Consider the following 27,929-nt stretch of genomic DNA (forward strand, 5'->3'; position numbering starts at 1 on the left):
GATGAATATTTTTTAGCTATTTTTACATTATGTCTAATAGACTAGAGAGGAATATTTTCATCTCTTTTCTACCAAGAGATTTGATGTGGTATATGAAAGGATTTTCAAATTAATAGAATGTAGGCTAGCAGAGCTTTAACTTATAGGTTCTTCTTTGTGTGTGGTATATTAATGAAAATATGTACAAGTTTTCCATTATAATATGAAGATATATATTTATGTAGTTCTATGATCAGTGCTGATATGTGTATATATATGTGAATATGTACATTTACAATATATTTAGAACTGGATTAATTGTATTATAGACTAAATTTGTGTTTAAAGTATTAGCTGTTAGATTTGCTTACCAGTATTTCTCATACCAGGGAGATTGTATTTTCCCACTTCCCTAAAATTAGGTGTGGCCTTGGACTTCACTTTGCCAATAAAATGTGGTTTTCAGAGCTTGTATGCATTTTTCCCTTCTCTCTTTTCCTGCTGCCTAGATCTGAGAGGCCATATATTTAAGCTGGAGCAGTTACAGAATGCTAGACCCTCCCCACTGAGTCACTAAACAGAGGACAGTTGCTTTGGAGAGTTTCCCATGCCCACAGGAGACATTGTGTGACATAGCAGTGTCACTTTGTGGTGTTGAGGATCCACATTTGTATAATGTTTATTACAAAAGCATAATTTGGACTAGTATAATATATAGCAGTGATTTTCAAACATGTGAAATTATTCTCATCATTAGTAATAATGTTTTAGCATGCACTTCCAACACATATTTATTTACAAGTTTCATGGCTTATTATTTTACCTTAAAATGTTGTATATTGTAAGACATATCACAAAGTAACAATAAAGAAAGGATAAATTAGAGAGCTAAATTGAATTCTGTAATACATTTCCTACCCTCCAATGTATTTACTTTACTCTTTGATTACCTGTAGCCCTCTTGGCAATCACTGATCTAGAATTTAGTGAGACTGATGAAACCGATGTAAAGAATCAAGGGGAAAATTCATTACCAGATATAAAGAGACACTATAATTTTGGGTTCTAATCATTTTATCTCCTCTTAATAGAACCATGTGTCTCAAAGTGTGGCTCAGAGCCATTAGTACCTTCTGCACCAAATTGATCATAATTCTAGGGATCTCTTATTATCCTAGGTCCACTATCTGATCCTTATGTGTTTTTTGTGTTATAAGCTTTGCCTTAAATTGATCAGAAATAATTTAGGTTTTACTCTCTGTGACAGATACCTGAAGGTGATAATATAGATATCACTGAGAATTTTTTGCGTTGAATCTCTTCACTTGTTAGCAATGGCTGATTTAAAGCTGAAGTTCAAAGACAGCTTTCCATATAACCAGAGTTTCTTCTGGAAATAATATTTTTTTTTTCTTTTTAGGGCAGCACCCACAGCATATGGAAGTTCCCAGCATATGGCAGGGATTGAATCGGAGCTGCAGCTGATGATGGCCTACACCACAGCATACAACAACGCCAGATTCTTAACCCACTGAGAGAGGCCAGTGATGGAACCTGTATCCTGGTGGATCCTAGTTGGGTTCGTTACTCCTGAGCCACAGTGGGAACTCCCTGCAAACAATTTTAATTAAAACATCAGTGAGAGAGGAAGTCAAAAGATGTCTCAAATCCAAGCTAATGAAATAATTTTATGAAATGACAGCCAAACATAAAGCTATAGGAAATCTGAAATGAATAGATACTTGCCACATATGGGATATATGTGTAAAAACAAAAGACATTAAAAGGATGTAAGTTTAAAAAATGGCTACTGCTAACCATGGTTAACTAATCACATATTTTATTGACTTGAAGAAATGACATCATAAATATTTTGGCCATCAAACTTGGGGTTACTACACAGGGTTAAAATGAAATAAATGATCCACTTTTTGTAACATGATTCTAAACCAGCTAAATTTTTTCAAAGTCTAGTCAAGGAAGAGTCCAAAATTCAGTGCAACTAAATTTTTCATCTTGTATGAAGTACTCTATAGCCCAAATAAGTTATAAACATTGGTCAAGTCAATATTTTTCAAATACTCAAATCTTATTTAGTAAACTACACAAAATAGATAGATAAATGGCTTCTGAAATCTTGATAATCACTTCTAATAATGAGTATGTGCTGGTACACATGCCAGCAGCTCACTGAGTTCAAGTTTAGGGACATCTCTCCATATCATGTTCAATGAAGAGGCTTATTATTGAGTATAACAAAATATAGAGCAAATATTAAATTCATGAACTGTATCTTAACCAGATTCTTGTCATTAAGATTATTTGTAGCTTGTAAAGTTTTGCCAAGCAGCTTATCACTGCAGTGGGAATCAGCTCTGAACAAACTTGCTGTTTATAGGTTGTAATTAGGGAGAATTTCACCCAAAGTAAAACTCTGTAAAGTGATCTTTTCCCAGCAAAGGCTTGACATAAATGCTGATGTTTTGAAAATTCTAGAAATATCAGAATTTGTCCTTTTATTTATTCAACAATTTACGAAAATTCTTGCTCTCATCTTCAGCAGATGAGGAAGATAATCCTGAGGAAGACCAAAGCCTAAATACAGTTCATTTGTTATTCAGGTTGCATCCATTTCTAACTGTATGTCATTCATGTCATTCCAGGACAGTTATCTCCATCTTCAGGGCTAGTGTAATATCTGGCACAGTTCAGGCGCACTGAAAAATATCTATCACTTGAATGAATGACCGAATGAATGCTTAGTTAATATATAGCCTGCTCTAGTTTAAATGCAAATCCAGGTAGAATTAATTGCTTATTCTTCCACATTCCCCTGATGATAATGCTTTCTACTATTATAGAATTTACCACTGTAACTTTTATTTCTTTACCTTATGTATCCATCTCTCAAACTGTGACCTCTTTTAAAAATAGGGGTCATGACTTAATTGAGCCTTATGTTCTTTAACTTTGCATTATGTCTGGCACCTTCTAGACACTTAAGTATTTGTTCAGCTGGATTATGTAGAAATCATAGGGATTTATCATCTAATATGGTTAAGACTGATATAGAAGGACGAGAGGCCAGAGAGAGTATCAGGCAGAATGGTCCATTGACATCATGGAGCAGTAAGTGGCTACCTATAAAGGACTACCTGACCCATGGTACAAAACTGATAAAGGGGATGAAGAAACTTCCTTGAATCCCAGTGGCAAAGGGTATATAGGCTGCTTTCCACCAACCCTACCACATCTGGGTGCAGAGAAGGCACCCTGTGGAGGTGAGAACACAGATCAGCAAGAGCCAATGGAAGGGCAAGAACTGTTACACAGGTTACGCATGACTCAAAGTACAATTGTCAGAGCTGTAAATAGCCTGAAGGTGCAAACTTGTTATGTGTGCAGTGTGAGTGAGAGTCACCTTAAATCACAGTGCCACTTCTGTTTCAGCAACTCAGTCTCACTTGATCCCATAGAGGAAATACAAGGGCCATGTAACAACTCTATAGGTACAAGCCCTAGAGCTCCTTGGGCATGTGTTGAGCCCATTACTGTAGTATGTGGTTGAAGAGCATCCCGAAGGGGAGAGACTGGGACAAAAGCCCATATGGGTCCAAGTATGTGCCATTCTGCCAGCCCAGCTGATCCAGTGCACTTCAAGAGGAGAGCCTAGAAAGTTTTAATAAAGGCACTATAAAGCACAGAGAACCCTAACCCTTAAGATGAGGGCCTGGAGCAGGGACCCCACTAGCCTGGATGTAAGTGTGGTATTGATCTGAATCAAAATCTCCTGGGGCACTTGTTTAGTATGCATATTTATTAGTATACTCTAGACACTGAATCAGAACCTCTGTGGGTAGATTTGAATGTCTGCCTTTAATAAGCTTCCTGATTATTCTTAGAGACACTAATGTTTGAGAGCCACTGGTCTAATTTGTAAGATATATAGATTTCTATATAATCTGGCTCATTAGTGTACATTCAGGTTGATAACCCAGGCTCATTTGCCACTCATAATCCTTGAATTTCCATGACTGACCTACTAGATCACATAGAACCACTATTCTGTGCCTCAAACATTCATGCACTTTCGTATATAGTCATGACTTTTTTCAGTGTCTTTCCTTTGCATAGGGTATTTTTTTTCCAGTTTTATAGGAGTGTTATATTTTAGCTCATTTCTGATGGCACATCCTTTATAATTCCTGTTCGTGTTTCTGTGTCTTCTGTATGTATACTTTTTATTTATTGCTTTTATGTCTATCTTTTTTTCTGATTTGAACTTTGCAGGGAAGACCTAATTTTTATTTTAATCATTTTATCACATATAGGTGGTCAACTAATGGACAATTCAATGTCAGTTCAAGAATTGGCTTTGAACTCTTCTTTTGGATCAAAAATCTTGCAAAGAGGCTTCTCAGCTATTTCAGCAGGGTGATTTCACTTCTATTCCTAGAATGGAGCTATTCCCATTCCTAGAATGGAGCGTAGAGAGACAGGGAATCTGCAGCCTAACCATTACAATTAACATAATGGATCCAGTTTCAGAGTCAGAGCCTATTAACATTGCAGAGTGATTTAGCTTAAGGAAACAGATCTGGATGTCCCATTAGTGCTACTATGTAAACTGTATTCTAATATTAGGAAATGATCTAAGATAGGAGAAAGTGGCTATTGTTTGATTACCCCGTTTGGAATGAAGAAATAGGTGTCTTTTAATTATGAACACATTTATCATACCATGTAAATAAAGAGCAAAGACAGCACTGCCACTGTAATTTTATTCACACAATCTGAGAATAAGAAAAGTTAATTCACATGGGAGAAATCAGGAGCTAAAACTCCAATCAACATCACTTATGAAGTAGACCAGAATTTTGTAACTCACAAAGGGAAAACTAAGCTGTTTTGAGTATAATAATTGGTCATAGAAAATTATTGTGAAAATCCTAAATTCCTAGGGAATTTAGAATGTGATAAAATGCTACAACTAAAAGAACACTAAACATGGTCAACATGCATTTGAGAAGGTGTGAAAAAACTAAGCCTGATTGAGATTTGGAGTCTGTGCATCATACAGTTTATAGTCAGGCATGACTGAGTCAGATGGGTGAGTAGTAATTGACATGTGTTTTTGTGATTAAAAATGTATTTTTCAATTGAAAAAAGAAACCCCTTCAAGCCTTCCTCAATTATATCCATTTATCAGAAGAAGCTTATGAGAGCTTTGTAAAAACAAGATTTCTTTTTCTCTGACCTGTGAAAGTTATTACAACTCTGGACAAATTCAAACATTAAATGGAAGAAATGGTTTTATTCTGTGCTAGTTTAATAAAGGCCTAGAAGGGCAATTCTGAAGATGCTCACATGTATTTTAGCACTGAGTTTATTATCTTTTTCAGTAAAGAATTTCACTCATAGCTTCTGAAAATCAAGCAGCTGGTTTCAGTTGATTGATGGGTATGTTTTATGAAAACAATGAACTGCAAATGAGCTTACTTAACTGCAGTTGGTTCTGTTTCATTCAGTGTCTTATGCAAAGATCCCATCTGTAACTTTGTCAGTCACTGAAACTCTAACACCCACTTCAACTCTGGAAAATATTACACATTTCTGAGAGAGCATCCTTTCACCTGACTCTTACTTCTATTAACTATATATTCGCAAGTTCTTATAATTATGGAAGAAAAGTCCTAGTAGTCAGAAAGAGCCCCTTTCTCTGAAATATTAACAATTGTCAGAAATGGCCTCCTTCTCTTTTAGTGTACTGTGTGATTCATCTATGAAAAAGAGCCCTTGCTCTTTTCTCTGCATGAGACAAAGAGGTCAGAACATAGTTCCTTCCCTGAAGGGGCTATGCCTCACCTAATAGATAGATAATAAAAAGTAAGCAGATTAATGCTTTAATTTAAATATTTTCAGCTCAGAAGAAAAAAATCAAGGAACCTATGAGACTGGAGAATGACCAGTAAGAAGAGAAGTCTTGAAAAAGAACTTATGAAAATAAGTTAGTCAAGGAAGAGTTCACTAGGAGATGATAGTTAAGCAGAGATTAATAAAGGGATGGAAGGAGTGATCCTGTTCCTACCTAAAGGAACAGTATTCTAGGCAGGAGGAGCAAGGCCAATGGCCCAGAAGTGAGATGAAACAAAACCTTTTGTTGTTGTTGTTGTTTTTGCTAATCCTAAGAGCATCCATTAGGCTGAAATTGGATGAACATGTGGACATCTAAGAAAAGCGACTTGTATTTTCAGCCAGTTAGGCTAGGACTGAATTTGCCATATTTAGAATACATATACTGAACTAGGTTCATTGTTAAAAATTTGAAAATTGTTTTAAAAATATCTGTAAATGAGATGTATCAAGAGTATTGATTGAGATAATATGTGTGAAAAGTATGTGAATTCATTTCAGAAATGCTGGTATTGTTTATTGGTCATAAAAGTTTCTCATCTCTTCACAGCTAGTATTTAAATTTTTTTTTTTTACTGTAAATGCAACATCTTATTATGTAATTCTGAGTTATATATAGAATCCTAATAATAAGTTAAAAATAACTTCTGAGGCAACTTCCATGATAATTCTTAAGAAAATTTCATGTTTATATCATTATGTTAATGACATTTGAAGTATAGAAAGAGTAGCTCATATTTTTATACTAAAGGAAATTATACAAACAGTATAACAATAACTCAAGCATATGTGAAATATCAACATAAATTTCAAAATGACATTATTGTGAAATTTTTTATCATATTGTGGTGCATAATGACTAAAAAGAATGTTTTCCACTGGTATTTAAAATTTTATTTGGTAAAATACTTATAAAATTTATCATCTTAACCTAATTTAAATGGAGATTTTAGTGGTAATAAGTATACTTAATTGGTGTACAACCATCACCACCATCCATCCTCAGGACACTAGTTATCTTACAATACTGAAAGTCATATCGTAGACAGTAACTCCCCATTCCTTTTTCCCTATTGCCCCTGGCAACACCATTCTACCTTCTGACTAGAATTTTGACTATTCTAAGCATATCATACAAGTGGAAACATACAGTATTTATCTTTTTGTGACTGGGTCATTTCACTTAACATAATTTTCTCAAGGTTCATGGATGTCATAGCATATGTCAGAATTTCCTTCTTTTTTAAAGGCTGAATGATATCCTTTTATATATACATATTACATTTTGCTTATCCATTCATCTGTCAATGTATTCTTGGACGGCTTGAACATTTTAGCTATTGTGAGTGATACTAGCAAGAACATGGGTGTATAAATGCTTCTTAAGACCCCACTTTAAATTCTTTTAGCTACATAACCCAGAAGTGGAATTGCTGGATCGTATGGTAATTCTATTAAAAAATTTTTTTTTGAAGAACCACTGTACTGTTTTTCTATAGCAGTCATACCATTTTATATTCCCATCAACAGTACCCAAGAATTCCAATTTTTCTACAGTCTCACCAATGCTTGCTACTCTGTTTTTTAAGAGTAGGCATCCTAGTGGGTGTGAGGTAGAAACTCTTTGTGGTTTTGATTTGCATTTCCCTAGTGATTAGTGATATTAAGCATCTTTACATATGCTTATTGCACACTTGAATTTTTTTTGTTGTTGGAGAAATGTCCATTCAAATTCTTTGTTCATTTTTGAATCAAGTTGTTGTTTATTTTATTTTTTTATTACTCAAATGAATTTATCACATCTGTAGTCATATGATGATCATAACAATCCAATTTCACAGGATTTCCATCCCATAACCCAAGCACAGGTTAAGTTGTTGTTTTTCTGTTGTTGAGTTTTAGGAGTTCTCTATATAATTTAGGGATTAGCAGATAAATAATTTGAAAATACTTTGTCCTATTCTGAGGGTTGTCTTTTTACTCTATTGGTGGCATCTTTTGATACAATTTTTTCTTTGTTCATAAAGTCCAATTTGCTTATTTTTTTCTTGTGTTCCCTATGCCTTCACTGTCATATCCAAGAAATTATTACCAAATCCAATGTCATGAATGTTTTGGCCTATGTTTTCTTTTAAGAGTTTTATAGTTTTAAGTCTTAGAGTTAGGTCTTTGATCTATTTTAAGTTAATTTTTTTGTATAGTGTTAAATAAGGGTCCAGTTTAATTTTTTTAATGAATTTATTTTTATTTATTTATCTTGTCTTTTTGCCATTTCTTGGGCCGCTCCTGCGGCACATGGAGGTTCCCAGGCTAGGAGTCGAATCAGAGCTGTAGCCACCAGCCTATACCAGAGCCAGAGCAACGCGGAATCCAAGCCGCGTCTGCGACCTACACCACAGCTCATGGCAACACGGGATCCTTAACCCACTGAGCAACGTCAGGGATCGCACCCGCAACCTCGTGGTTCTGAAATGGAGTTTTAACTAAAGAACAACCCCCCCCCCCCCCCCCCCCCCGCCTTGGCTAAGAAGGCAGCTGCAAGCCTTTCCAGCTGTGCTAATCACTATGCCACCCTTCTTGTAATAATGTAACAACTGTGTGCTCTCTGTCCAAGCCAGCAGCCCTGCTAATTAGGTACCTAGCATTGCTTATCAGTTCTGCTTCTGTAACCTTGCTTGCTCAGTTTCTTAGGGAGGAACACTGTCTGCTTGGGGATGGGGGAGGTCCGGGATGCTTACATGGGAAAATCAAGACCTTGTAGTGTGTAAAAGCTACTGAGAACAAAGACCTGGTGCTCAGACTCTGGAGGTGACTCCTCTGAGCCCGCACCGGTGCTGAATAAACCTTGCTTTCCCATATCTCCGAGTGCTGTTTGTCTCCTTCTGTTGCCACAGTTTTTGCGGTTTCCGCAACAGTTCCAGTCGGATTCGTTAACCACTGAGCCATGATGGGAACTCCTAAGGGTCCAGTTTTATTCTTTTGCCTGTGGACATCCAGTTTCCCCAGTACCATTTGTTGAAAAGACTATCCTTTTCTCGTTAAATGGTTTTGGCCTTGTTTTCAAAGATCATTTGACCATATGTGAAGGCTTATTTCTTGATTCTCCAGTCTGTTATACTGGTCAGTATGTCTGTCTTTATGCCAGTACCACACTGTTTTGATTACTGTAACTGTAATAGGTTTTGTAAAGAGGAAGCATGATGCCCAAGCTTTGTTCTCTTTTTTTTTTTTAGGTTTTTTTTTTCTTATTTTTCAAGGTTATTTCCTAGTTTTTTGAATATTTTTATCATGAAAGAGTTTTGAATTTTGTCAGACATATTTTCTACATAAATTGAAATGATCATTTTGTTTTCTTTTTATCCTGCTACTATTGTAAACTACATTGATTTTTGTACGTTAAAACATCCTTACATTCCAGGAATAAATTCCACTTGGATGAAGTAGATAATCCTTTTAATATGCTGCTGAATTCTGTTCACTCTATTTTGTTGAAGATTTTTGCATCAATGTTCATAAGGATTCTTGGTCTGTAGTTTTCTATTGCTGTCTTTGTCTGACTTTTGTTTCAGAGTAACGCAGGTCTTGTAGAATGATACAATGTATTCCTTCTTCAATTCTTTTTGATAAGTTTGAGAGGAATTAGTATTAGTTCTCCTTTATATGGTTTATAGAATTAACCAGCAAAGCCTTCCTGTCCAGGGCTCTATTTATTCTTTGTTGGAATACTATTGATTACTAATTCAATTTCTTGACTTATTATATAGGTCTATTCAGATTTCTGTTTCTTCGCAATTACTTTTTTCTAAGCATTTTTTCCATTAATGCTTAGGAAAGTTATCCATCTAAATTTTTTGTGTACAATGTTTTGGTGTACATTTTGTTGGTGCACAGTTGTTTATAGTGCTTTTACATTTTATTTCTATAAAATTGGTGTTAATGTCCCCACTTCCTTTTTTTTTGTTTTATTAATTTGACTTTTGTTTTTACTAGACAATCTAGCAAAATATTTGTCAATTTTGTTGATATTTTCAAGAATCAACTTTTGGGAGTTACTGCTGTAGTGCAGCAGGTTAAGAATTTGGCACTGTCTCTTGAGCAGCTTGGGTCACTGCTGAGGCACAAGTTTGATTTCTAGGCCCAGTGCAGTGGGTTAAGGATCTGGTGGTGCTGCTGCTGTGGCATAGGTCACAACTGTGGCTCAGATTTGATCTCTGGTCTGGGAATTTTCATATGCCACAAAAAAAGAAACAACTTTTGATTTTATTTTCTATGTTGTTTCTGTTCTTTCTTTAATTTCTTTGTCCTCAAATTAAAAAAAATTTTTTTCCTTTTCCTAGCTATAATTTTCCTAGTTTCTAGTTCAAGTTTAAAGATAGATTATTGATTTGAAATCTTCCTTATTTCACATAAGCATCGTAGCTGTAAATTTCCCCATTAGCATGGCTTTCCATTGTATCCCACAAAGGTTAGTGTGGTATGTTTCTATTTTTATTTCCTTGTAATTTCTTCTTTGATCCACTGGTTGTTTAATAGTGTTTTGATTTCTAAAAGTTTCTGAATTTTCCAGTTTCTTCTGTTACTGATTTTTAACTTCATTCTCTTCTGGTTGGGAAAGATTCATTTTATGATACTTATTATTTTCAATCTGTTGAGACAGTTTGTGGCCCGGTATGTGATTTATCCAGGAAGATTTCTCATGTTCACTTGAAAAGAATGTATATTCTTGTTGTTAGATTGCACTCTATATGTCTGTTGCTCTAATTGGTTTGCTGTGTTGTTTAAGCTCTATATTTCTTTACTTATCTTCTGTATGGTTACTTTACCCACTATTGAGAATGAGGTGTGAAACTCTCTGAATATTATTGTAAAACATTCTGTATTTTCAGTTCTGTCAGTTTTGCTTCACATGTTTTGGTCTGCTGTTCAGTGTGTAAATGTTGATAATAGTTATATTTAATCTTTCTTAGTATATAATGTCTCCTTGTTAATTCTTTTGATTGAAATTCATTTTTGTCTAATATTAGTATAATGACCTTTGTTCTCTTTTGATTGCTGTTTGCATGGAATATCTTTTTTTATTCCTTTTAATTTCAATCTGTTTGTGTCTTTGGATCTAATTTGAGTCTCATATAAACAATATATAGTTGAATCATTTTTTAAAATGCATTCTGTGGATTTCTGTCTTTTGACTGGAGGGTTTGATCCATTTATATTTTAAAGTAATTATTGAACTGTCATTTTGGCTATTTGTTTACAAATGCTGTATTTTTGCACTGGAATGTTTTTCTTCCTAATTTCCTATATTACTGCTTTCTTTTTGTGTTTCCTTAATCTTTCATAATGAAACATTTTAATTTTTTATTTTCTTTTTAAATGTTTTATAGCTAGGTTCTTTGTGTTTCCCATGGAGATTACATTTAGCACCCTGAAGTTATAATGCTCTAATATAAATTTATACCATATTAATTTCAACTATATACAAAACTGCTTCCTTAGAGTTCCAGCTCTGCTTCTTTCAGTTGATGTCACAAGATTATATCTTTATTTATTATGTATTCCAAAACATAAGATAATTATTAATAGTCTCTTAAATTATGTAGAAAAAAATGTGGAATTAGAAACCAGTGTTACAAAAATACTATTATATTGAATATATATTTACAATTTCTGTACTCTTTATTTATTGATATGGCTTTGAGCTCCTGTCTGGCATCCTTGCATTTCACTTGCAAGGCTCCCTGTAGCATAAACTCCCTTAGCCTTTGTTCATCTAAGAATGTTTTTATTTCTCCCCGTATTTGAAGAACACTTTTACCAACTATAGGACTTTTGATTAATAGTTTCTTTTTTTTAGCACTATGAATATATCATCCCACTGCCTTTTGGCCTGCAAATTTCTGTTGAGAAATCTGAATGATCACCTTAAGATCTCTTGTATGTGATGATTACTTCCTTCTTACCTCTTTCAAGATTGTCTTTGGCTTTCTACAGTTCGATTATAATATGTCCTGGTGTGGGTTTCTTGGGTTTATCCTATTTGGAGTTCAGTGAGTTTCTTGGATATTTATATTCACGTATTTTATCAAATTTGGGAATTTTTCAGTCATTACTTTTTCATTTTATCTCTGCACCTTTTTTCTTTTCTTTCTGAGACTCTCATAGTGTATATGTTAGTGTACTTGATGATATCCAACTTGCCACTGTCCCCTTAGGCTTTCTTTACTTTACATTTTTTTTCTTTTCCTTTTTGTTCCCTAGACTCAATAATTTCAATTGTGTTATGTTCAGTATTTCAGATTTTTTCTTCTGCCTATTCTAACTCTTCTTGCATCACTGTGGTGAATTTTTAGTTTCAATCATTGTACATTTTAGTGCCATAATTTTCAGGTTTCTTTTAGGTTTTCTGTATCTCTGTTGATATTTTATACAACATTTTCTTGACTTTTTCCATTTCTTTCTTTAGGTCATTGATCATCTTCAAGACAGTTGTTTTTAAAGTCTTTGTAAAGTAAATCTGCCATCACGTCTAAGGGACAGCTTCTCTTTGTTTTTCCCTTCAAATTCTTAAATAGGCCATACTCTCATTTCTTTGTATGACTTGTGATTTTTTTTGTATAAAATCGTATGTTTAAATCTAATGATATGGTAACTCTGGAAATCACATTTTTCCTGATCCAAAATTTATTGGTCTTTGTATGTTTTGTTTTGTTTGTTGTTATAACTTCTCTCTGTGCTCATAGATATAAATTTAAGGTTTTCTCAGACATCTTCTGAGCCTGTGCTTTTCCCTGACCATGTGTGGTGAATTTCTAATTTATACCCTATATGTAGTTGCTTTTGAATGTCCTGCATTTAATGTCCAGCTCCTCAAAAGGGAAACAAATAAACAAACAACCCATGCAGGGGTTAGGCACTGGTCCTTTAAATCCCTTATAAGTCACTTCAGGTGTAGGGGAGGGACTTGTAATGAGGAGAGGTACAACAATAATGGCTGCCTGTCTCTTTGTCTGTACCTCCGTGATAAGAAGTAGCAATCAGTGACTAGAACACAGGTTCCTGATATTTGAAGGACAGGTTTCTTATTGCCCATTTTTGTTTCAGTCCAAGAAACAGTGCAAGAAACTTGTTACAGTGCAAGACACTGTAGGAAAATGTGGCAGTGGACTGGGTAGATGCTACTAATCTAAGAGCTGAAATTGACCAAGATTAACACAATTTAACATCTAAGCCTTTTCTGAAATTTGCAAGCCTTCAATAGACTCCAAAATTCCAAACAAGTTATATCAGACAGACTACACAATCCTGTGTAATTATTGTCTGTGTAGAAATACATTCCTAGTGCTTCTTACTCTGCTATCTTCTCAGAATTCTATTCCATTGGTACTTTCTTTTTTTGGCTGCACCAAAGGCATGTGGAAGTTCCTGGGCCAGGGATCAAACACAAGCCACAACTGTAACCAGAGCCACAGCAGTGGCAATGCTGGATCCTTAATCCCCTGAGCAATGAGGGAATTCCTAATATCATTTTTACCCCCCTCTAGTACTTTTAACTTAAGTTTGGTTTTAGTTCCCTGATTCCCTTAAAACATGTGAAGATGATTATATGGGAAGGCTGTGTCCCTCCTTTTCTTTTCTGAAACCAAGTAGATAATTTAGCAATAGAAAACATCTTCAATTGTTGTGGCTCTCTTACTTTTGCAATTTTTGACAAATTGCAAAACTCTTTTTAGTCTCTAGGTCACACAGTTTGGATTTAGTTTGAGTACCACAAGAAGCTCAATATATCGCTTTTCTTCTATTAGAAATTGTGTTTAAAAAAAAGAAAAGTACAATCCAATGTTTTATTCTATATTCTATTATGAGTTAATAAGTGAAAAATTACTTAAACACATTTGATGTGTTTCATTGAAACTCCTCCAGCATCAAAGTTTAAGAGAGATAAGTTTTGGCAAATTAATTTGCATTATTTCTGAATATAATTATTTCAAAATTTTAAGAGTTAAAAGGCAAAACATAGTTGGGTTCACAGATCCTTAGACATTACTAGGACGTATTTTAAAGAAAGTCCTTGTAAAAGATGTGGTACAGGTATACCCTTCTCCTGTCTGGTACAGGTCTCCTTAAATTCTTTGCTTAAGTTATTACTGTTACTGAATCATCCATCTGATTCTTAAAAAGCTTCCCATTCTGCTCTATTTCAATGAATAAACTCTTGAATGTAGAAATTTTAAGTTTTGAAAAATTTTAAAGTTTAGCAGGTAGATCCAAGCTCCCAGGATACTTACCATGAATCAATACAAATCACTTTTGTATTGATGGCAAATCACTTTTATTGAATTTACCCTGGGAATCAACTGCTTTAAGATAAAGTATATAATCCCTTCCAAAATACTTTATAAACTATGTCCACATACTAAAGGGAAATAGAGATTTTGGGTAATTATCTGGATGAGTTTAGTTTAAAATCTCCCTTGCTTGAATCATGACAGTTAACTGAGCCAAGGTGTACTTCAGACTTCACTTATTCTAGGAAATGAATAAGTCTTCATTGACTAGACTTTTGGAAAATAGTTTTGCTGTAGCCATGGGGGAAAAAAAAAAGAAATTTGAAAGGAAGGAAACTCATATTGCACTTTGTTTTCAAACAAAAAACCCTCAGATAAACCTCCACATGTTCTATTATCCAGTTTTGCATCTTAAACCTTTGACATTCTCAGTATGGTACTGATGCCAATGATAATGATAGTGTGAACAATGCTCAGTATGGTACTGATGCCAATGATAATGATAATGCCAATGTTAACAAGGTTTTGTTAACAGTGTTTGCATTGGTGTTTTTGTCTAGTAAGGCAGAATATTTCCCCAAAACTGTTTGGAAAATATATTTAACAAAAATTAAAGAAAAAAAAGAGACTGAGAGTTTCTTAATATTTTTAATTAATAAATTTTTTTCCAAAATTGTTTGTAAAAGTGTCATTTTATACCTTATAAAAATACCTTGTATCTATTTTTTTAAAAACTGGGCTTTGTTGATAACTTAGATTGTAAGAATGCAGGGCTTAATGAAGAGTATTTGAAGAGCACCGAAACTAAGATCTTGCTATCTGAAAAGTTGGAAAACATGAAATAAGAGGATGTGACTCTTAGAGATCTTCAAAACAGTGTAGGTTTACAGAAAGACAAGAAAAAAGAATGAAGTGCAGTAGAGAAAATGGAAGAGATGAAGGTAGCAGATAGAAATAAGTAAGTCAGTGCAAGTAAGTATGTATAAAAAGTTCCAAAGATACTGAGTATTATCTTTTAAATTAAGCAACCAATTTAGAGGGGTCACCTGAAGCTTTAACCCAGGAGTTGTATTTGGATTTGGAGCCTTGCCAAGGATAATAGCTAAGAAAGATTGCCTACTCTGCTGTGGGCGGGGCTGGAGCAGGAGAGAGCTATGAGGTCAGCTTATGTTAAATCAAGATTCAAAATCTCCTCTAATGAAAGTAAGTTCCTATACTAGTGTTTCTGAGAAGTTTTGTATTCCATGATTCTTTATAGCTTAGGTAATTACTTCATGCCAAATGAATGGTTGACTGGCTGTGTAATATTCTTTGAAGAATTGTTTTAGAGAAATGGTTAAGGAGGAGTGCAGGGAAGATAGAAGAACTGGCTCTAGTTCTCCTCACTGCCCAGGTCAACAGGCTAGGTGTAATTGGATTGTAAGTGAATGTAATAGAACAGCATTTCCTTAGTTCACCACAACCAATAAATTGTAGAATGCAAGACCACAGCCAGATTATTTTCTTCCTTCCCTCACTTATTTCTTTACATTTATTTCTTCATTTACTTACTCTTTTCATATAATACATATTGAGTATTTACTGTATTGTGCCAGACATTGTGTTAGGCACTGAGAATAGAATGACAAAATGATACATGTTCCCTGATATTTGAGGAATAACTTTTCAAAGAAGGAAAATGATGAAATGAATATAGATTAGTTTTTAATTATGACAAATGCTTTGCTGGGTAAGGAGTGGGGGTGGGAATAGTAGGAGGAGACCTATTTTAGACAAGCTGATCTGGGGATGACACATTCAGTTTAGGATCTCTGAAATTGTCAATTTGGTTAAGTTAACAATGAATCTCAGAAGACATGATGGTGGAAATACAAAATTTGAGTCACAAACAGTGCTTTATCCTTTGTGCTGTATTTTCTTTGAATAAACCATGGGATGTAATCCTAACTCTACTTAAATCCATTTCCTTGCCTGCTACACATCTGCAACCATGCAGTTGAATATGTCATGAGAAAAATGTATTACAGAAGTGATCAGCCTTGAAACCATGACCAGGAACTACAAATGGGCTCCTGATACTTCAAGGCATTAAAACTACATTTTCCAATCAGGCATTAAAACTACATTTTCCAGTCATTCCATTCTTCCATCTCATTAAAAGACTTTGTACCTTACATCAGACCTTGATTCTTGCATCACTGAAAAAAATTAAAAGAATCAGAATACAATTTCATAAGGTCCAAGTATATTGATTCAGCATCTGTGCCTCCAAGGGCTATTAGAAATAATTATTCAGCAGCAAAAATGATAGTAGGTGTTTAGAGAGGTGGCATAGCCTTACTTCTACATCCAAGGCCTAACTTTTTAGTACAAAGATCAAGGTCTAGAGACTTTTGTTTTGGCAAATAATTGGTTCTCTGCAGATTCTCCCACCTAACCAAGTAACAAGATTGGCTGCCTCCAAACCTCAAGATAGAGTCATCGCTCAGGAGATTGGAGGGGAGAGAGTGGCCCTTCCCCATCCTGCAAGAAGAGGCTGAATTGCTTTATACACCCAAGTGCTGATAGATTCTGGAAAGTATTTGGTGCAACACTTTTTTCTTTATAAAAGACTACCTTGTGACCAGATTGTGGAAGAAGAACCACAAAGCCCTCACTTATTTAAATTTCTGGAAGCTATTTGTCAAAGTACCAGATAATTAACGGCAATGCTAATAAATAGGTTGACAGTTTATAGCAGATACTTAGATTCATTTTTTATTTGTTTTGGAATCATGGCACCTACTCACATGGTACCTACTCACATGGTACCTACAAAAATCATAGAAAAGAAATTCTTATGGAAATAACAAACTCTAATATTGGGAAGCTGTTGGAAGAACTGGGTCTCAGAAAACACAGGACTGTACCTAGCATTAGGCATGCAGTTCATGAAAAAGAGCCCAGCAGCTACTGCAGTGGTATCTGGAGACCATTGAATCAACTCTGGGGAAGATACATGAAAGGTTTCCTCTTATATGGGGTAGATCACAAAATGCTTTCTTTTCATTTCAAACAAAATTTCCACTAATATAACTTACATTGTCTCATTTTCTACTTTCCTCCCCACCTGCCTCATAAAATGGCCCTTCGAAACAAATGGGGTTGGTATTATAAGCCTATCTTGGTTTCATCTCACTAACATGAACAGTTAGTCCTTACTTAGTAGACTATTTCCACATAAGGCTAGTGCTCAAGTCTTTATGAGAACACTTCTTAACCACCATAGAGATTTAATGGATGACCTGTGTTCTTAAAACAACATACCTGGCAATTTTTAAATTTTTCTTTAAGCTTCTGATTTTTGAAGCAGTTAGACTCACCTTGAACCCACAACTTTCCCAGCTCTACCACCTTCCTCAGATAGAACTGAACTGGCTCATGTTATAGGCTAGACAAGCTTTCTGAGAACCTCACTGTATTAAGGGACAGAGTGAGGAAGAGTTAGAGCACTGGCCAGATCCAGCAGAGATTAAGAGATGTTCCTGGAGAGAGGGCATTCTTTGTGAGCAGACATCATACTCTTTTTGGGAAAAAAAAAGTTTGTTTCCATAATATAGTTTCTCTGGGAAATTTTGGCAAATGAAAATTTTCCTACAACTGTCAATTCTTTGCCTATTATCTCCTCTATAGAATAGCACTTTCTATGTAACACGTCTCCTTGGCATTGTAGGTTGTGTTGTTTTCTGAGTTTGCACAGCTGTTCCACCTGCATGTATCTGACAATTCTGAAGTTTGTTTAATCATGATGTGCCAAGAAGGAAGACTAAAAACTAGTATAGAAAATTGCAAAGTGACAAAGGATGACGATAAAGAGATTCTGACCTGGAGTAACCCAGGGAAGAACATTTAATACGGCGCTGTCATTGATTTCGTACGAATGCCAGGGACTCTCTTCTTTCTTGATACTGACAAACTGGGGAGCTCTGGGTTCATGAGAATGAGTTACTACTTGCATACTAAGTTTATTGCCTGTCTCTGGTGCAGCTTTTATCAAAGATGTTAGGCAGAAAGAATGCTCTGTCTCTGTCTCCCTCTTATTGTGTTTATCTCCATTGTATTCCCACATGTGTTGTTAGCAGAGAAAATATAATTATTTATCACTGTAATTTTGCTTCCAGCAAGTTCTAATTATAGCACTTTAGCAGAGTGAATACTGACAGGGTTTTGTTGTTGAACAGTCCATGGAAAGGGCTGACTTATTCTTTTTGCATCAACTTTTATTGTATAAAAGTTGAGATGGGGGGGACTGAAATTTTTTCCCAATAAGTACAGTGAGTTATTAGTTGAAACAAGGTCATATAACTCACTTTCTCTTGTTTCTTGATTGTATATGTCACTGCATTGGATCCATTGCATTCATTTCAGACTTATGTATAATTTTGCTTTTTAAATAATACATAAAATGTGAATGTTATTCTTCATTTATCCTTTGAAGTTAAAGGTTAAAATGATTTCATTTAAAACATAGAATTATTTTTATTTTTTTTTTTTTTTTTTTTTTTTTTTTTTTTTTTTTTTTTTCCACTTACAGCATAGTTATCTTAATGTATACATTACATTACAGTTTTTATTTGTTCTGTTGCAACATGAGTATCTAGACATAGTTCTCAATTTATTTTGTTTATTGAATGACTTGTAAAAAGGCAACTTAACATTTTTCTAATGATGTTTAATTGTCCTCAGTACTGTATTTAATTTATAAAATCATTATATGAGCTATAATAATCTCTGCTAAAGGCTAGAGAGTATGGTAGAATAGTCCATTATTTTTGAGATTATTATACCAAATCACATACCACATACTAGACAGACTGATAAGAAAATATCTTAAATACAAAACAATAATTGAAAGGCAGGTTGAACCTGTATTTGGAATATCTGACCTAATTGAACAAATAAGAATTTTCAAAGAGGAGTTCCCGTCGTGGCGCAGTGGTTAACGAATCCGACTAGGAACCATGAGGTTGCGGGTTCGGTCCCTGCCCTTGCTTAGTGGGTTAACGATCCGGCGTTGCCGTGAGCTGTGGTGTAGGTTGCAGACGCGGCTCGGATCCTGCGTTGCTGTGGCTCTGGCGTAGGCCGGTGGCTAAGCTCCGATTCAACCCCTAGCCTGGGAACCTCCATATGCCGAGGGAGCGGCCCAAGAAATAGCAACAACAACAATAACAACAAAACAACAACAACAACAACAACAAAAAGACAAAAAAGACAAAAAAAAAAAAGAATTTTCAAAGAGAAATGTCACCTAAAATGACTGTTGTTCCTTCTGCTGGGCTTTGTGTGTATTTGTCTTTTTTAAATTTTTCCTTGAATTTTAATTTTTGTCTTTTAATGCAGTCTTATAGATAACCTGGCCTGGTTTTTGTTTTTGTTTTTATTTTCTTGGATAAGAGAAGAATGATAAAGTTCAGGGGGTCAGTTTCAAATAAGTGCATTTTCTTTCTTGAAAAGAGTGGCCGATTTGAGGCTTGAGAGAGAAATCATAGATAGCCAGGGGTATAAGAATGAAAGTTTTAATGAGCAGAAATTTAGCAATGGCCCTTTGGTAGAAGACTCAAAGATATATCACCATTAAGAATTTTAGTTACCTACTCTCATTATGGGAACCAGAAATAATTAGAAACAGAAGTTCCTGAGTATAAAAGGAGTCATTTTCTTTGGTTATTTTTGATAATAAAATGTTAGATTAAGATGCTTTTCTTAAGATATCTTTTTATGCTTCTAATATTTGTCAGTCTTTCTTAACTGTGAAATTCACCAACAGATATTTTTGTTGTTAAGGCCAGCAGTGAATATTTTTAAATGGGAAGGAACTGAGAAGCAAATGCAAGTCTTCGCATTTGAAAACAGTGTTCTTCCTCTTTCTCAAAGTGACTACACAGCCTATTAATAACTATTTCTCTGAAGACCAGTTACCATTAGCAAAGAACATGAAATAGTATCACTTACATACGCACATGCTGGTATTCATTGTGCTCCTATTGTTTTTTCTCAGAAACTCTTCTTTGTCTTCTTGCTCTCCCACTCCCAGCACCAGCATTCTTAGTTCCTCATGTGACATCTACACTACCAGATTATTCCTTCCTTTTACTTCTCAGTTCCTTCCCATTTAAAAATATTCATTGCTCTGTCACAGTACCTCATCCAAAAGAAGGATAGAGAGATTCATTTCATTTCATTATCCTAAATATTCTCTATGTACCAGAGATGATGGAAAAATGGAAACATAGAAAATGTGTTGAGAGCCGTCAAAGCACAATTTGCAAATTTCAAAGGATTGCTGATGATTAGTGGATACAAAAGTAAAGCTACTCAAACAAATATATTTGGTATTTTAAATACTCACTTAATTTTTGTGTTATACCTTTAATGTATGTTTGCTTTTTAATTGAGGAAGAACTAATATTCATGGGCAACTACTAGACAATTTTCTTTTATATATGTTTTTTATTAAATATTTCTATTTTCTATTTCTATTTCTACTTAAAGAAACCTATTAGTCTAATTTTGAGACAAGGAAACAAATTCCAGGAAATAAAATAGCCAAGGTAACACAGTTATTAAGTGGACTAGATGGGAATTAAAGCCAGATAAAAGGCTGCTACCGGGAGGCTGGTGTCAGTATTGCTTGATGCAAATAAATTAATATATAAGCATGCAATTTTTTTTCTCCTCAGGAAAATACAGTATTGTGAAGATAAATAAAATGTAAGGCTTCCTGGAATAGATGTCTGTGTTTCTATTCTGAATTAAAATTCAAATGTAAATATTGGAAATTTACTAAATACAAATTAAGTTTAATATTCCTAAAACATAATCTCAAGGACTTTGGAGAATTAGAATTCTTCTAATTATTTGTTAGAATTATCTCCAGATTTTTTCCTTTACCCATGGTATAACTCTTGTTGCCCCCTCTGGGACTTTCCCAGAATTTTAAGTGCCTCTTGGCCTCCTTCCTGAATAACTGGACAAAAATCTTGATCCTGTTTTGATAACATAAATACCAGAAATAATATTTTATTCCTGTTGTCAGGATATCATAAAACCCTTGTGTGGCACCCTATTGAGAATTTCTGTTCTAATTTCAAAACTTGCATAGTAAAGTGATGACTCCATCTCCCATCATAGCCAATACAAGATTTTATTATAATAATATAAAAAGTAAAATCTCTAGTGTAAAAATTTTTGCTGTATGCAAGAAAAGGGAGGATGTGCATGGTCATACAGATTGAAATAGCTAAAGGCAGCACATAAATACAAACCCAATTTCTAAGGTAAGCGGTGAACTACTTGATCTTTTCCAGGCATGTGGCAGACTTTCAGCTTTCTTCACCTCGTATAATAAGAATAAAATGTCTATATTATTTGGCTGCTTCTGGAAGATGGTAAAAAAAAAAAAAAAAAAAAAAAAAAGACAGGGAGAATGCATAGCCCAGCCTTTTAACAGGATGCTTTTTAACTAATCATTTCAGTGTGCTCTTTGTAGAGAAAGCTAATATTGTTAGCACCAAACTTAAAAGGAACTTGATGATTTACAGCTCACAATTAAAAGATTTATCAAATTATCAAGCTTTCAAGCATAGTTTCAGTTTGGAGGAAGGTACAAAGAGTGTCAGTGTCCCAAAGGAATGGAGAACAATTGCTTGAGGCTATGCGGAGTGAATCCTAGTAATGGTGTGTGCATGTAAGTCTTATACAGACTGTTCTAACAAGAAAACTGGCCAGGAAGGAGGGAACTTGTGGTTGAGAAAGTGATCCCTCCCGGTAGGCAGGCTCAAAATTATTATGCATTTTTGAATAACTGTGAAAAATCGATTTTTATTTTTTGAAGAGATTTGCTTTAGGGATTTTACTGTTACTCAATCTTACTGTACCTCCTGAGGTCTGAGGATGGTGGTAACTTGGAAAAAGTAAGAATGTGTGTGACAAATAAAATGAACAAAAAAACCCCCCCAGCTTTTCTGTACAGTTGAACAAGCTTAAAGATCAAAGCTTCGAGAACCTTTACAAAAGAAAAGCTAGTCAAGAATGGAGATTGGCATCATCACAGACTATAAAACCTTAATCAGTGTTATTTAAAGAAACTTTGAAAGGTCTGATGCCAATCTAGAGCTAATGCCAAGACCTACATCAGGAATGTCTGTATCTCTCTGGCATCCCTCTGTGGAGAAGTGGCAGCTCATCTGTCTTTCCTCTTGTCTCGTCCTATGGGGGAAAAGTAAGAAAAATGATTGGAAAGACAAGACATAGATACATTCCTATGCTCAAAACATGTAACACTATAGTTTTACCAAAGCATAATATGTAATCCATTTTCTACTCAAAGTTGAAAACTTTTTCCTCCCAAAGTCACATAATTTGGTTCCTTGAAAATCATTTTAAGGATGTAGTCTAGGTCATATAGCCAACCGCCTGCTTACACACCAAATAGCAAAGTAAAAACAATACAATATAGAATGAAAAGAATCAACTGGCAGCTGTTGGGTCAGTACAACTTCATTGCTACTTTGAATCACATCAAATATTTGTAGTTTGCTTCTTGAGTTTTTTATAAAACTCCCTTTGACACGATGCAGTTACAAATTCTTATTGTCCCCCAGGTGATTATTATTCTAAAGATGACTTATTGAGATGAAATTAAAACTTTCTAAGAATATTTTTGCCAAAACTAATAATTTTGCAAATAAAAGCTAATTGTACTACAAAATTATTGTCTCACGATATACCACAGTATATACAAAAGATGACTAATTATATTAATCAGACTATATTATCAAAATCAACCTTCCAAACCTAATTAATACATGCACAGTATATTCTACCTGGCCATTTTAATTAGTGTTTTAATTTTATTAGTTGTTTCTCAAACCTACTGTGAATGTTAATTGGCCTGGACTAAGTAAGAGCTACTCTGAATGATCTGTATTATATAGAGAAAAGTAAACCGAAAATTTTCTAATGATCTTAGATACTTATTGTTACTCTAGTAGTTGCTGTACTTTTAAATATTTATGGTGCTAATGAGGAGTTTGATTATAGCTGTGTTTTCAAATAGCAATTTTCACCTAGAGTGGGGAAAGTGCTTATGAATGGTAGAGTCTTGCCTATTGGTTTGTTAACATAAATTAAGTTGAAATCACCAACTTAAAAAATAAAACAGGAGTTCCCATCATGGCTCAGCAAAAACAGATCTCACTAGTATCCACGAGGACATAGGTTTGATCCCCAGTCTCGCTTAGTGGGTTAAGGATCCAGCATTGCCTTGAGTTGTGGCATAGGTTGCAATGCAGCTTGGATCCTGTGTTGCTGTGGCTGTGGTCCTGTGCTGTGGCTAGCAGCTACAGCTCTGGTTCAACCCCTAGCTTGGGAACCTCCATATGCCATGTGTTCAGCCCTAAAAAAAAAAAAAAAAAAAAAAAAAAAAAAATTAATAATAATAAATAAAATAAAACAAACAAAAATAGGAGTTCCCGTCGTGGCGCAGTGGTTAACGAATCCGACTAGGAACCATGAGGTTGCGGGTTCGGTCCCTACCCTTGCTCAGTGGGTTAACGATCCGGCGTTGCCGTGAGCTGTGGTGTAGGTTGCAGACGCGGCTCGGATCCCACGTTGCTGTGGCTCTGGTGTAGGCCGGGGACTACAGCTCCGATTCGACCCCTAGCCTGGGAACCTCCATATGCCGCGGGAGCGGCCCAAAGAAATGGCAAAAAGACAAAAAAAAAAAAAACCAGAAATGAAAATACCATACAAAGTTAAAAGCCAAAATACAAACACTCAGTTTCGTATTTGGATTAATTCAAAATCTAAAGAGGCTCAGTTTGGTTGGAGTGGTTCTTTGGCTTATAAAAACCTAAGAGAAGAATAATAAAAACAAGGACAGATATGGATTCAAGTGATAAAACATTATTTTAATTGAAAAATAAAAATGTGAGTAGTAGTCTTTTAAAAAATTAATTATTTGTCCTTAATTTATCTTTTTTTTTTTTTTTTTTTTTTTTTTGGCATTTCGGGGCCACACATGCAGCATATTGAAGTTCCCAGGCTAGGGGTCTAATCAGAGCTACTGCTGCTGGCCTATACCACAGCAATGCTAGATCTGATCAATGTCCGAAACATACACCACAGCTCAGGGTGATGCCAGATCCTTAACCCACTGCACAGGGCCAGGGGTAGAACCTGCAACCTCATGGATACTAGTCTGATTCTTTATCACAGAACCACAACAGGCACTCCTCTAATTGTACCTTAAGGCATTTTTCGGTTAAGGAGACTTAGTTGGTAGTCTGGCTTGTCAGTTTTGTATCTTTTTTCCTTTTTTTTAAGGTTATTATTTATTTATTTATTGCTTTCTTTATTTTTTATTTTTTTTTTTTTGTCTTTTTGCCATTTCTTGGGCCGCTCCCATGGCATATGGAGGTTCCCAGGCTAGGGGTCTAATCGGAGCTGTAGCTGCTGGCCTACACCAGAGCCACAGCAACGTGGGATCCGAGCCGCGTCTGCAACCTACACCACAGCTCACGGCAATGCCGGATCCTTAACCCACTGAGCAAGGGCAGGGATTGAACCCGCAACCTCATGGTGCCTAGTCAGGTTCGTTAACCACTGAGCCACGACGGGAACTCCTTTTTTCCTTTTTTTAGGGCCACACCTGCAGCATATGGAAGTTCCCAGGCTAGGGGTCGAATCGGAGGTACAGCTGCTGGTCTACATCACAGCCACAGCCATGCAGGATCTGAGCCTTGTTTGCTGCCTACACCACAGCTCATAGCAATACCAGATTTTTAACCCACTGAGCAAGGCCAGGGATCCAACCCGCAACATATGGTTCCTAGTCGGATTCATTTCTGCTGCGCAACAATGGGAACTCCTTTTATCTTTTTTTCTTATCATTGTTACTGTTTTATCTTTTCTTTCAAAACTTTATTTTCAGTGGTAAAAGTTTGGAGGAAAGTGCTTTTTTTATCAGGTTGATGAAAGGAAGAGGCTTTCAAGAGTGTTTATACTGAGCATTGAAGTTAAAGGTTTTAGCCTAAACTTTGCATTGCTGCTATTGAGATGTGATGATTTAAATTAATATTCAAACTAGTTAAATCTGGTGGTTTCTTTTCAAATTTTCTACTCCATATTAAAAGCAAACGCTGGATGCTCATTGGGCACTACAATATTTACAGTAAGATAGGAGAGAAAGGTGCCTAATGAAATAATTTTATTTGAGGTATAAAATCGTGTTCAGAGAGCTCTGTAATCTCATCGAAAGACCTTTTTTTTTTTTGTCTTTTTAGGACCACATCCATGGTATATCCAAAAGTACTTTCAAAGTAATTTTTTTTGCTTACATAAAATACATACAATTGATTTTGTCAATTACTTTTATCATACTTGGTAATGTAGTCACAATTTAATCGAACATAATTTCTGGGCAAAAAGCTGACCTCTGTGATGTGATAGATAACATTATCAAGAAACAAAAAAAAACTAAAAACTCCAAGGAAAAGCAAAAAGCTATGAAAATAGAAAGACTGAGTCAAAATACAAAGCAAACTAAAATGTATAATTTTAAGAAGATGCAGAGTTAAATAGGATATCCATTTAACATTAAGACTAGGTATGTTTTTTACTGGCATTATCATTCCAGCACATTACTTGACATGGGAGTAAATACTTAAATAAACATAGCAGTATTAATCAGCTTTTGGCCTCTGCCACAGCCACAGCAACTCAGGATCTGACACTGGATCCTTAACACACTAGGCAGGCCAGGGATCAAACCTGCATTGTCATGGATACTAGTGGGATTCCTTTCCACTGTGCCACAACAAGAACTCTTGTAGTAATCCATTTTTAACTGAGTGAAATTAAAAGTATATTTGATAAAATGATAAAAGCAGAAATGTGGAAGAAAAGACAAGCGCAATAAAATCTGCCTTCTTTTTAACTAAAGGGGGTAGAAACATGGACTAAAATCAATCTGCAGAGAAATTGAATTATATGTGTATAATTAAAGGTACAAAATTAATCAATATACATATTAAATTATGTATTTTATTATATGAGTTAAATGCTAAGTGATATAATAAAATTTTGGAGAATGAGAAATCTGTAACGGAAATAAATAAAATCTTCAACTTTCATATCAAGTAATCAAATAGTATTGTGTTTAGACAGTTTTTAAATCTTTTGCCCCTTCTTTTCCTCTCTCCATTCTCATTATGTTCTTTAAAAAATTATTCTCTTTAAGATGGTTGATTTATATTTGAATAAAATGTGTTTAAATTGGATAAAATTCATAATTTCAGAATGAATCTTTGGAAGAGTTTATCTTTAACTCCAGTGTGCTATTTTAATTTGCTTGAATTGTTTTGAGCTATTGCTTGTTTGTTTCACTTTTGCCTTTAATTGATTTGACATTGTTTTTAAAGTTATATGCATTTGGCTATGAGTATATACATCTGTTTTTAATATTACTTAATGAATTTATTACATTTATAGTTGTACAGTTATCATCACAATCCAATTTTATAGGCTTTCCATCCCACTTTTTTTTCTCTTCTGTTCCATATCCGGGATTTCCAGTAATCTGTCCTCCACCTCGCTTATTCGTTCTTCTGCCTCTTGTATTCTGTTGGCTGCTTCTAGTGAATTTTTTATTTCAGTTATTGTATTTTGCATCTCTTCTTGTTTAAGTTTTATATCTTGTATCTCTTTGCTCAGTGTTTCCGGTAAGTTATCCATCTTTGCCTCCAGTTTATTTCCATTGTCTTGCATCGTCTTCAGCATCAACAGTTTAAAGTCCTTTTCCTGGAGGCTGAGAATCTCCTGATCACTTAGCTGATTTTCTGGGGTCTTTTTCCTGAGAATTTCCTGATCACCTAGCTGATTTTCTGGGGTTTTTTCTTTCTCCCTCATCTGAGTTATAGTTCTCTGTCTTTTCATTTTTATAGGTTTTTGGTGTGGTGACCTTTTTACAAATAATAGAGTTGTAGCCTCTCTTACTTCTGGTGGCTGCCCCTTTGTGGCTGAAGTCTGTATGGGGGCTTGGTGTAGGCTTCGTGATGGGAGGGACTGATGCCTGCCCACTGGTAGGTGGAGCTGATTCTAATCCCTCTGGTTGGTGGGGCTTTGTCTCTGTCTGAGATTAGTGGTGGCTGTGCTGTGCCTGGGGGTGGTCTTTAGGCAGCCTGTTTCCTGAGGGGTGGGGCTGTGATCCCACCTGGATTGTTGTTTGGCCTGGGGCTTCTCAGTGCTGATAGGTGGGCCAGATTTTCCCAAAATGGCCTCCTCCAGAGAAAGGCATGCTGCTGAATATTCCTGAGAGCTTTCCTTCCAATGTCCTTCCCCCACAATAAGCCACATTCACCCCTGTTTTCCCAGGATGTCATCCAAGAACTGCAGTCACGTCTGACCCAGATTCCTATGGAGACTTTGCTTTGCCCTGGGATCCAGTGCACATGAAAATCTGTTTGTGCCTTTTAAGAATGGGGGTGTCTATTTCCTCCAGTCCTGTGGAGCTCCTGCACACAAGCTCCACTGGCCTTCAATGCCAGATGCTCTGGGGTCTCTTTCTCCCAATGCCAGATCCACATGTCTAGGGACTTGATGTGGGGCTCAGAACTCTCACTCCTGTAGGTGAGTCTCTGTGAAACATTTTTTTCCCAGTCTTGGCACTTACCACCCAGGAGGTATTGGGTTGCCTGTATCCTGTAATCGCCC

This window comes from Sus scrofa, chromosome 13, assembly GCF_000003025.6.
Source record: "Sus scrofa isolate TJ Tabasco breed Duroc chromosome 13, Sscrofa11.1, whole genome shotgun sequence".
NCBI classification, from domain to species: Eukaryota; Metazoa; Chordata; class Mammalia; order Artiodactyla; family Suidae; genus Sus; species Sus scrofa.